This window comes from Ochotona curzoniae, unplaced genomic scaffold (assembly GCF_017591425.1).
Source record: "Ochotona curzoniae isolate NIBS_2020 unplaced genomic scaffold, NIBS_Ocur_1.0 contig_2688, whole genome shotgun sequence".
NCBI lineage: Eukaryota > Metazoa > Chordata > Mammalia > Lagomorpha > Ochotonidae > Ochotona > Ochotona curzoniae.
Window position 1 is genome coordinate 1,943,831 of NW_024465553.1, and position 9,971 is coordinate 1,953,801.

At 45.2% G+C, this 9,971-nt stretch overlaps 2 non-coding genes across 2 annotated transcripts; both read right to left on the minus strand.

Moving 5' to 3' along the window:
• Positions 1–3,257: 3,257 nt before the first annotated feature.
• LOC121153284 lies at positions 3,258–3,334 on the minus strand. The gene has a single exon (XR_005883370.1). It is a non-coding gene; the product is annotated as a small nucleolar RNA SNORD113/SNORD114 family (small nucleolar RNA).
• A 3,399-nt stretch (positions 3,335–6,733) lies between these two features.
• Positions 6,734–6,805, minus strand: LOC121153286. Its single transcript, XR_005883371.1, has one exon. It is a non-coding gene; the product is annotated as a small nucleolar RNA SNORD113/SNORD114 family (small nucleolar RNA).
• Positions 6,806–9,971: the final 3,166 nt, after the last annotated feature.

Consider the following 9,971-nt stretch of genomic DNA (forward strand, 5'->3'; position numbering starts at 1 on the left):
AGGAGGCTCCTGGCTTCAGATTGACTCAGCTCCGGCAGTTGCAGCCAGTTGGGGAATGAGCTAGTGGAGGAAGGATCTTTCTGTCTCTCCTTCTCTCAATGGATCTAACTTTCCAGTAAAAAAAAAATAAATCTTTGAGGAAAAAATAATAATCATTGTACTTCAGGATATTTGAGAGTAAGTGACACCATCTCCAAGGAGAATTACCTGAATAATCTTTACACCTGCTCTTACTAAATGAGCAAACCCTCGTTTGGTATTCGTTTGTTAAACAAAAATAGCAAACACAATATGCATTAGTAATAGGTGTGGTTGCAGGAATGTTTCAACATTGCTCATGCTCTCTCAATTATTTCATCAACTATTTATTTATGCAAACGAATTTTTTTTTCCTCAATAAAATGGTCAATTGGCACATGGCCTCAACCTGGAATAGAGCGGTGGTCATGTGCTCCTTACCAAGATGGCAGAGCCTTAACCACCGATTTAGTCAAAGTATTTGCATAAAGATCCAAATGAAAGCCAGCACATGCTCTCACTGATTATCGTGACTGCTGGTGGTCTGATACGACCATGACATGTGACTCCTGTCGCCCCACAAAGACAGAGTCGAGCAGCCCTTCTGGAATGCACCTCAGCATTGCAGATGGCCGGCAACAAAATTCTCGTGTTACAAACCCCAGCACACTTTCCATTGATCCATCCTGGGATTGTTTTACTCATTTACTGATTAATTTAGAGATGCTCAAATAAATCACAGAATCCCTCCAAAAACATCACAAGAGGTAGGGATCTTGAGCGAACCAAGCTACGCTGACGGCAGTCACAGGAGCCCAGGTGGGGAGTCAATGCCAGCACTGCTCCCCAACGGGTCCCTTTACTGTCACAGCTGCCACCTTCTGCCACCTCTACAGAACTCACTGACTCTTCCTCGCTCCTATCAGCTTCCCCACAAGAGAGCCCAGTCAAGGCCTCTGCTCACATGGGAATGCTGCAATCAGCGAGAAACAGTGAACTCTTCTGACAACGAATCAAATAGCTTCCATCTCTCTTTAAAATCAGCCCAGCTGTATTAATTTACAGTCAACACTTTGCGGTTCATCACACATTTCCATTACTGGCCTGCACTTGCAGCACTTTATTTAGTTTATGCATGGAGAATTTGCTCCTTTGAAACCCTTCAACTAACACCCATGAACAAACAAACCAAGGGAGAACGTGAGCTAAAGGACTTACTTCTGTTAGTTTCTGTGCTCATTAATCAAGATAACTGGTTGTGGAACAATTGGGTCATCTGCCCTGTGGATGTGCTGGTGAGAGAAAAGCAGAGGGAGGGACAGATTGAACTGTGCTGATGGGGGCCAGTCGAGCAGAACTGGCTCCCATTACAGCAAGCGTTGGCTCACAATCGCAGACTTTTATGAGTTCTGCATTAACTTTCAGTCTTAAATAATATCTTCAGCACTCTGTGGCGCACTACCTAGCCCAAGAATGACATCTGTAGCAATAACAAACATCTGTACACATACACACTGATGAAATGATTGATTAAATAACAAAGTATTGACTAATGCACACACTTTCCCTTTTCTTAATAAGAAAAATAACAGTGAACTACAAAGCAAAGAATTATTTCTTAGCAGATACCAACAGGTCCCCTATTCAAAATGAAAGGTTGGATTCTGCTTCCTCATTTTACTTTAGATTCGTAACTAAAGTTGTTATACTGCAAGAATTAGTAAAAATAACACCTGCTTTATTGCATTCTGTTCACTGTTCCCCTGGTAGGATTGCTTACCCTATTCTAGGGAAGGATCTCCCCACTTCAACACCAGGCAATCATTCACTCCCTGTCTCCGAACAACAAAAGGCCAAGATTAAGTTTAGTGAAGTTCCTTAACATAGCAAATGCGAGTTCACTTCTACAGAGGGTTCCATCTGGCTCGCTCGGCATGGATCTCAAAGGTAGAGAAGGCTGAACCAAGGGATCAGACTGCACACCCATGCACACCACTGACCCAGGCACCGCCTTCTAGACCTGCACTCTTGGTACCTTGTGAAGAGATGGATTCACAGTCAGTAACACCAGCACCCTTGAACGACACCAAACCTACAACAGACCGCCTCAGTGGAACCTGCAGTTGTTCACGCAAGGAACCTCTGGTGTGTGGCTAAGGAGCAGCCAGGAGCAGCCCCGTCCCAGTCTGTCCCTTTGCTGGGTAAGGCCCACTTGCTCCTCTCTCTGTCATGTGTCTATTTATTAAATCTGGATTCATTCACAGCCATGGGCCTAGCAAAGTAGCAACTTATGGAAAAAGCAGACATCTCGCTTCAGAGAGCTAACCACCCACTGGCGGGCAGCAAGGCAACAGGAGGCTGAATGGCTTCACAAATGCCACGGCCACAATTTACACTTCTTCATTCTGTGTCTTACTTCATGCCCCTTGTGTGGCTGAATAGCTGCAGGAAGGAAGCTGAGCCCAGAAGAGCCACCGAGACGCAGACACACTGCACTCACAGTGTCCCTGAGTCCAGAGACAGCAGCCAGACCAGCTGTGTCACTGACATTCTAGGGAGAAGAAAGGAAGAAAGGGAAAAAAAGGAAAAGAAAAAGTCCTGTTTTTCTAAAGAAACAAATGATTGCAACTTGGAAAGGTTTTCATAGCTCTTCCCAAAACATTCAAAAAACCTAGAGTTTTTCTTAGAATATCTGTCTCAGGGGAAAAAAGAAAAACAAAACAAACCCAACGAAACATGCAACGACAGTCTCATATCATAACATTTGTTCCTAATCAGTCCACGGTTTGCTGACTGTTTAGATCCCAGTGGAAACCTGCAATCCTGCACGACCACAGGAGGGTCTGTGATCTTGGCGCCCCACACGGGACACTGGCCACGGCCCTCAGCCTCACAGCCACAGGCTGCCTTCCCTGCACTTCCTTCACTGCAGGATGGCGAGGCAATGCGCCCGCTTCTCAGCACGGCCTCTGCTCCAGCCTCTGCCCGGCTCGCAGTGAGGTGTGGTCTGACCTCTGCGAGGGGAGGGGTACGAGAAGGGAACAAGTCACTGACCATTCCCAGACACACTTGAATACAAATCCACTTTTCATTCCAATCCTAAATGATTAAACAATTTCCCTTTCCCCTCATAAATCTATGGGTTTATTTTATAGCGAAAGCACATGTCCTTACAGGCCCAGGGTGAGGTACTCTGAACTTGGTCTCCAATACAGGAAGAATTTGGGGGTCTCCTGGTAATGGACCTCAGAGTTGTCTATGGGTTTAATCAAAATATCCTGATTTCAGATACCCCATGGTACTCATCATTGGTCCAAGCACTTTTCTCATCCTTTATGTTCACGAATGACAACACAATCACAAAATTCTGGGAAGAACATTTCCTCATCACTGGCTCTCCCCTCCAGATGCGACAGCTAGCTCTGGGGTCCTCTGAGAACACGTTCCATCCACCAGCATCGGAGCTTCCCACCAAGGCCACAGTCACCATGCTGCTTTCCCATACTCAACCTGCCTGTATTTTAAAGATGCCATGAGAAGTGAAGTGACCACCTTCAAATACTCACAGCATCTTACATGGTGTTCTCCTGTGTTGCTACACAAGGCATCAGCAGCAACGAACACACGTGCCAAACTGTGGATCTAAAGCTAAGTGACTAAAAAACCAAAAACACGGAGGGCTTAATATCAGTCACCCCAGTTGTGTCAAATTAAGCGAAACCTGTTTTTTCATTCATAATACATTCTGATCACTGGTGCATTCTTGGTGGTTTGTCTTTCTTTTGTAGCTGTGAATTCCTTCGAAATATCACTAAACACGCAGGAACAAAGCACCCCATGGTGGACGTGCAGATGTGAGGGGTCACGTCCACTGCTCCTGTGTAAGAACTGTGGAGCTAACCGCCTAGAGTTGCTTTCTTAGGAAATAAGTAACAAAGAGACAGCCTGTGGCCACTCTGGGGAAGGGGGGCAAGCAGTTATGGGGATCAACACAAATACATTTTTCCACCATTTAACCAGCACACTAGCTTATTTCTAAACGATGTAATAGCCACTATTAAGCCTACCAGCTAATAAAAAGATGTGTAACTAGTTAAGAAGACCTGCTATGCAAGCGCCCCTCGTGCAGGTGGCAGATGGCCTTTAGATCGACCCAAGTCAGGCAGAATTGGTAAACATACATCGTGTCCCACAGCACCTCATCACCGCAGCACACCACGAACCCAGCCTCGTACAACCTCAGGAGAGAGAGCTACTGTCCACTTCCAGCTGACATTATCAGCAGACAGAAGATCTGGCTTTCCTTCTCTCTGGAAATCTGCCTGCCCAATAAACATACATGAATCTTAAGAAAACAGTCCAAGACAACATAACAAGACTTAAGAAAACACAAAAAACAAGAGACGAAAAGTGTGGTGTTAGGAAATGATCCATGTCATAAAGAACTCATAACATACACTAACTAGTCTTGCAATTCAACATGAAGAAAACAAGAGGCACGTAAGTGACCATGACACATGTGAAGGTCTCCAAGTAACACCGCATAAGGGAAATGCAAATTTTAAAGTAAAATGATCAAAATTCACTATACTGCCAGCCCCAAATGCTAGGGAAGCCATGGAGCACTGGGACCGTCACTGCCTGCTGCCACGTGGACAGACACGACAGAACACTCTGGCCACTTCTTCCTGCCACACAACACAGCAGCCCCTCAGGTCAAGACAAGATCCCACACTCAGCATTTAAAGTACCGAGGTGTCATCCCAGTGATAAAACAGTACACTAAGGTCCGTTTGGTCAATGGAATATTACTCAGCACGAGAAGAAAGAGTTCCCAATTCGGGGAGTGACATGCAAGGAACTTAAATGCATATTCCTTGTAACAGAAGCCAGTTCAAGTCCCGGCTGTGCCACTTCCACTCTGCTATGTCTCCACAGCGAACTGTTATGTCCCACACATGGCTTATTAATCTCCTCGCAGCTGCCTGTCCCAGGACACGTGATTTATCATGTAAACAGAGCGCAATGAAGTGATAATGAACAGCAACAACAACAAAACCTTACCCCATCAACGAAACCTCAAAAGTGCCACCATCTTCTTGTGAGCTGCTTTTGAGATGCAACAGACAAGGTCACCGGAAATCTAAATTAGCTGTGGTGCCGAAACAAAAGGAAATGACTTTGATTCTGAAATTCCTTGCACTTTTGCTCCCTTTAACAAGTTTCAAATGTGTTGAATTTGAATCATACGGTTTTGTTTTCATTCACAAAGCATTCCTACCCTGGATGCTATCTAGGACTCATTCAACTTAATCTGAATGTGTGCCCCTTTGTTTCTGACATAAAACCTCCATGAACAAAATCCCCAAGAACAATAATGCCATCTATTTCTTTAGCTCCACTCCTGTTTCTAACCTGCAGAATTAACAGCTCTAATTTTCAGCATGGAGAATAATTAAATTAGCTGTGGTACACTCAGGGGGTGGGGAAATGCAGATTTAAGAAAGAGCAGCCAACATTTAAATCTTTCAAGGGACATTTGCAAGGCTGTGCTAAATTATTCAAAAATCCTGATTTGTGCTATATTTTAATCAGTGGCAAAAGACTGACCTGGCATATCACTCCCTGATTAATATAGCAGCCAACACGACAACAAGACATGACTGTTACAAAAATTACGAACGTTGCAACAGTGCAGCACCTTCTCCCTGACAGTGGGCCTCATCTGGATGAGCGGTCTGCAGAGAACGCACGGAAAATGAATACAATGAGAAGCCGCAGAGTTCATATTTATGCAAAACAAATTGCATTTTCCATGATATATACTCACTGTTCATTTATTCATGTCTTTAGAAATATAAACTATACTTAGGAGCTTGGACAAAGTGGGAAGAGCCTAGAGCTGTTCGATCCCTGTGGCATCTCCCCCTCTTCCTCCTGTCTCAGTAAGGTACAGTTGGGAGAACTGCACATACCGCACTCAGCACGCACACTTCAACGGTCTGTGCTTACCCCATGTTCTCAACTGAGAAAAACTGCCCCCTACACACACTTCCCAATGTCAAGGTGACTGACCGCCACAGCGTCGCCTCTAGTAAGTTGAGGCCAGTGAACTTACTAAACACCCCACAATGTGCAGGACAGTTCCACGCAACAAGAGCTAGCCAGCCCAAAATGTCAGCGGCGCCTGGGCTGAGAAGCTGCTCTGCCCTCTTGAAGACAACTCAAGTGTCGGCATAGCTTTAGATTCACCGATAAGGTCAGCAGTATCTGTGAACATAAAAAGTGCGTTAGAAATCAGAACGTCATCCAAAAGAAACGTGCCCCTATGCTCATTACACCCAGACATAGTCAGGTACATGACATCTTTATTGTCCATAAATAAGCCACCAGCACCACTTACACAGTACAAAGCAAAAACACAGATTTCTAAGTATTGTCTCAATGTGCTCCCTATTCAAACGGGCATCACAATTAATCAGCTTGTGTTGGAACGGACTGTTTCAGAACTGCACTAACAATATGAATATATTACACACTCTTCACAATTAGGTCACATATGGTTCAACTTGTCTTCACTCATTTATATATTGATTTAATTACTCATCTATTAATTTATACATAATAGTGAACCTTACTTACTAGCCTATGAACAAAATCCTGAATATTCCTAACTTTTGCTTTTACTATTACAGGCATTCACTTGGCCTGTTCTTGGAACCTCAGAGTCACGGGGTTTAATCAAAATCATTGATTCAGACACCCCAGAACACTCATCATTGGTCAAGGCATGGCACGCTTTTGCATTCAGTCAGAATTTTGTCTTTCATTCCATTTATTGAGTTGCTCACAATATGAAAACTCAAAAACCCTAGCAACAACATCCTCCAATACTGCTAAGATCTACCTACAGGCTTCTGTTCCATACTCTCGAGACACCATGTCCCTGGCGCAGCCGGCCTGAATGGCCCACAGATCAGTGTCCGCATTGCCTTTCTCTGGCGGGATTCATCCACAGAGCCAAGACGCTTCCCTTGCGGCACTGCCTCCCCGGCGACCCTCGGGATGCACCGTGGCCTTGGACCACCAAGCGCTGGAGCTGCAGTTCCCGTGCGCTGGGGCTCCGCCTCCTCTGCCCTTGCGGAATCCTGTGCAGGAAGCAGGCTGCCGTGCTGGGAGGAAGGAAAGCTCCATGGAGGAGAGGACTGAGGTCCCCTCGACAACAGCATCAAGGCCCCAGTCCCGTAGGAGCTGCAGGGGCAGGGCCCCCGGGGCAGCAGAGCTCTGTGACTGCCCCCTTCCTTACACCTTGCCGGCAACCTCACTAGAGGCCTTAAGCCCAAGCTGCCTACTCAACCTCTGGTTGCTGCCACACAGGACGAGATGACACATGACATCTGCTTACTGTTGTTTTCAGCACCATGTCACTGGGTACCGCATTATGCAGCAACAGGTGCCCTATACGACACAGGGGTGAAATCAACCCAAACGCTAGGATGATTGGTACAGATGCCGAGACTGCCTGGGGGGTGGGACCCAAGTCTAAACACAAGATTCATTTACATTTGAAGCATGCTAAACACCAATAGCCTAGCACAATTTTGTGATATTTTTAGTATACCTCAATTCTGACTGTGATCGGAGCTTCGAGAATGCCCTTAGTACTAGGGTTGCACAGCCTGTTCAGTGAACAGCCAGGAGCCCTGAGTGCTAGATGTGCATAGCCTGTTCAGTGAACAACTGGGAGACCTGAGAGCTAGGTGTGCACAGCCCAGGCGTGAACAACCAGGAGCCCTGAGTGCTAGGTGTGCACGGCCTGTTCAGTGAACAACTGGGAGACCTGAGAGCTAGGTGTGCATGGCCTGTTCAGTGAACAACTGGGAGACCTGAGTGCTAGGTGTGCACGGCCTGTTCAGTGAACAACCAGGAGACCTGAGAGCTAGGTGTGCACGACCCAGGCGTGAACAACCAGGAGCCCTGAGTGCTAGGGGTGTACAGCCCGGGTGTGAACAACCAGGAGCCACTTGGCATGCTCATCCCTCTTCTTTGTCTTCTTCCCACTTGTTACCAGCACAATCTTGTCATCAAGCACGGGACAAAGTAAAATGCAACACTGAAAATTTGAAAAAATGAAAAAAATCATCCATCATGTTTAACTAATTGATGCTGAATTGGATTTGTCATAAATGATGGTTTAGTTCCAAAATGTGTCCCTGTGTGACTTTATTTATGTATCTGGCCATTTATTCCTTGGACATAGTTGAATGATAAACACACCATATAAGACAAGGACACACGTGCTGCTGCCTACAAGCTCTAACCACCTTGGTCACAAAGTTTTAAAAAGAAAAAAGAAAAAAAAACTTTGTTATTATTGAATAATTTAATCAGCTGTGGCACTTCCATGCTGTGAAATAAAAAGTACATTTTATTAAAACTAGAACACAAGGCCTTAACTTCTTGTAATGGACTTGAATCATAAGGGATTAGATTAATCATAAACCGTGGTTCCTATCACACTCTCATTATTGGCTCAAGAATAACTCTACTTTTTATGCATTGATTTATTTACTCTTTGATTGTTCATAGAATGAACACTTAAACTCCACACCAGAGTTGTAAATGTGGCTATTACAGCAATACGTCTGAATACCCCCTCACCACCCAGACACCCCAGACTCCTTCATCCTGTTGGTGTCTGCGCACTGCAAGGAATGTGCCAGGAAGCGTGTAGCCAAGGTTTGCCCCAATTGGCACATTCACTGCCTCACTTGTATGATTTCCATTTAATTACTCTTAAAGATCTGCATATTCATTTTTTATAAAGAAGAATAAACTTACCAGGGGGCTAGAACTCAAACACATTTCATGGCACACATTTTCTCTGAGAGATGATTCTAGACTTCTTTTACTTCACCTGGAGAAACAGATACAACGTTAGGCTTGCCTTGTGACCGCTGCTGCTTCCTGTCCCAGGTTCTGCCTTCCTCCAAATAACTGGCTGGGGTAAGGACGTAGCCCTCACTCACTCTCATACTGCAACAAGTGAGAATAAATGAGAGCGGGACCCTGCAGCACATGACAAACAACAGAGCCCAGTGAGAACCTGTGCACTCGCTCACGGCCAGACATCTCCAACTTGTTCCAAATGCACTACTTGGTGAACACATCTGGATTAATAATGACTCCCAGCAGGGCCACAACAGTAGTAGTCCATGCCAGGCCTTCTTTTCATAAAGCAATCATTGCAACCATCACATTGAATGCAAATGATTTATTTGTATTCTATATAAAACCAACAACCAACCGCCCACACCAACCCAGAACAGGGACGCGGACTCTCACAGAGGACATGGGCGTCGTGAACAGCAACAGGGTCAGTTACAAGACTCCAGACTTGAGAAAACAACAGATAACAGTTCTTGCTACATTGGAGACCTGCCTCATTTGCAAATGTGTAGTTATTCTTGCATTGGTTCATCTGTAACACAATTTATAGCCATGAAGCACCGAGAAGTCCTCTCTCACAGGGAGCTACCTGGGGCATTTTGCCGGATAAATCTGTAAGCAACAGGGCATAGTCAAAGTCCTTGGTTCACAGGTCTCACGGTGCTCACCACTAGACTATACTCAACACACAATTCTTCCTTTATTTACATTTCCATATTATTTGCTAATATGATAAATTCTCATTTAGTTAGAAGCTCCACAACACTCTTGAATGGCAGTAATAACAGTCCTGTGACCTTTTCCGACATGGCATTCTGCATACAAGTCTGTGTGTTTGGCACACGTAGCACAATCAGCATCTTTCACGACAGTTCAAAGCCTGCTGAGGACTATGTGGGCCCTTCAGGCAGCAGATAACCAAGAACCCCAATCTCACTCCTCCCTCAAGAAATGAATGGGCTCATCTGAACATGAAGCCTGAAAACAAATGAAACCTCCGGCAG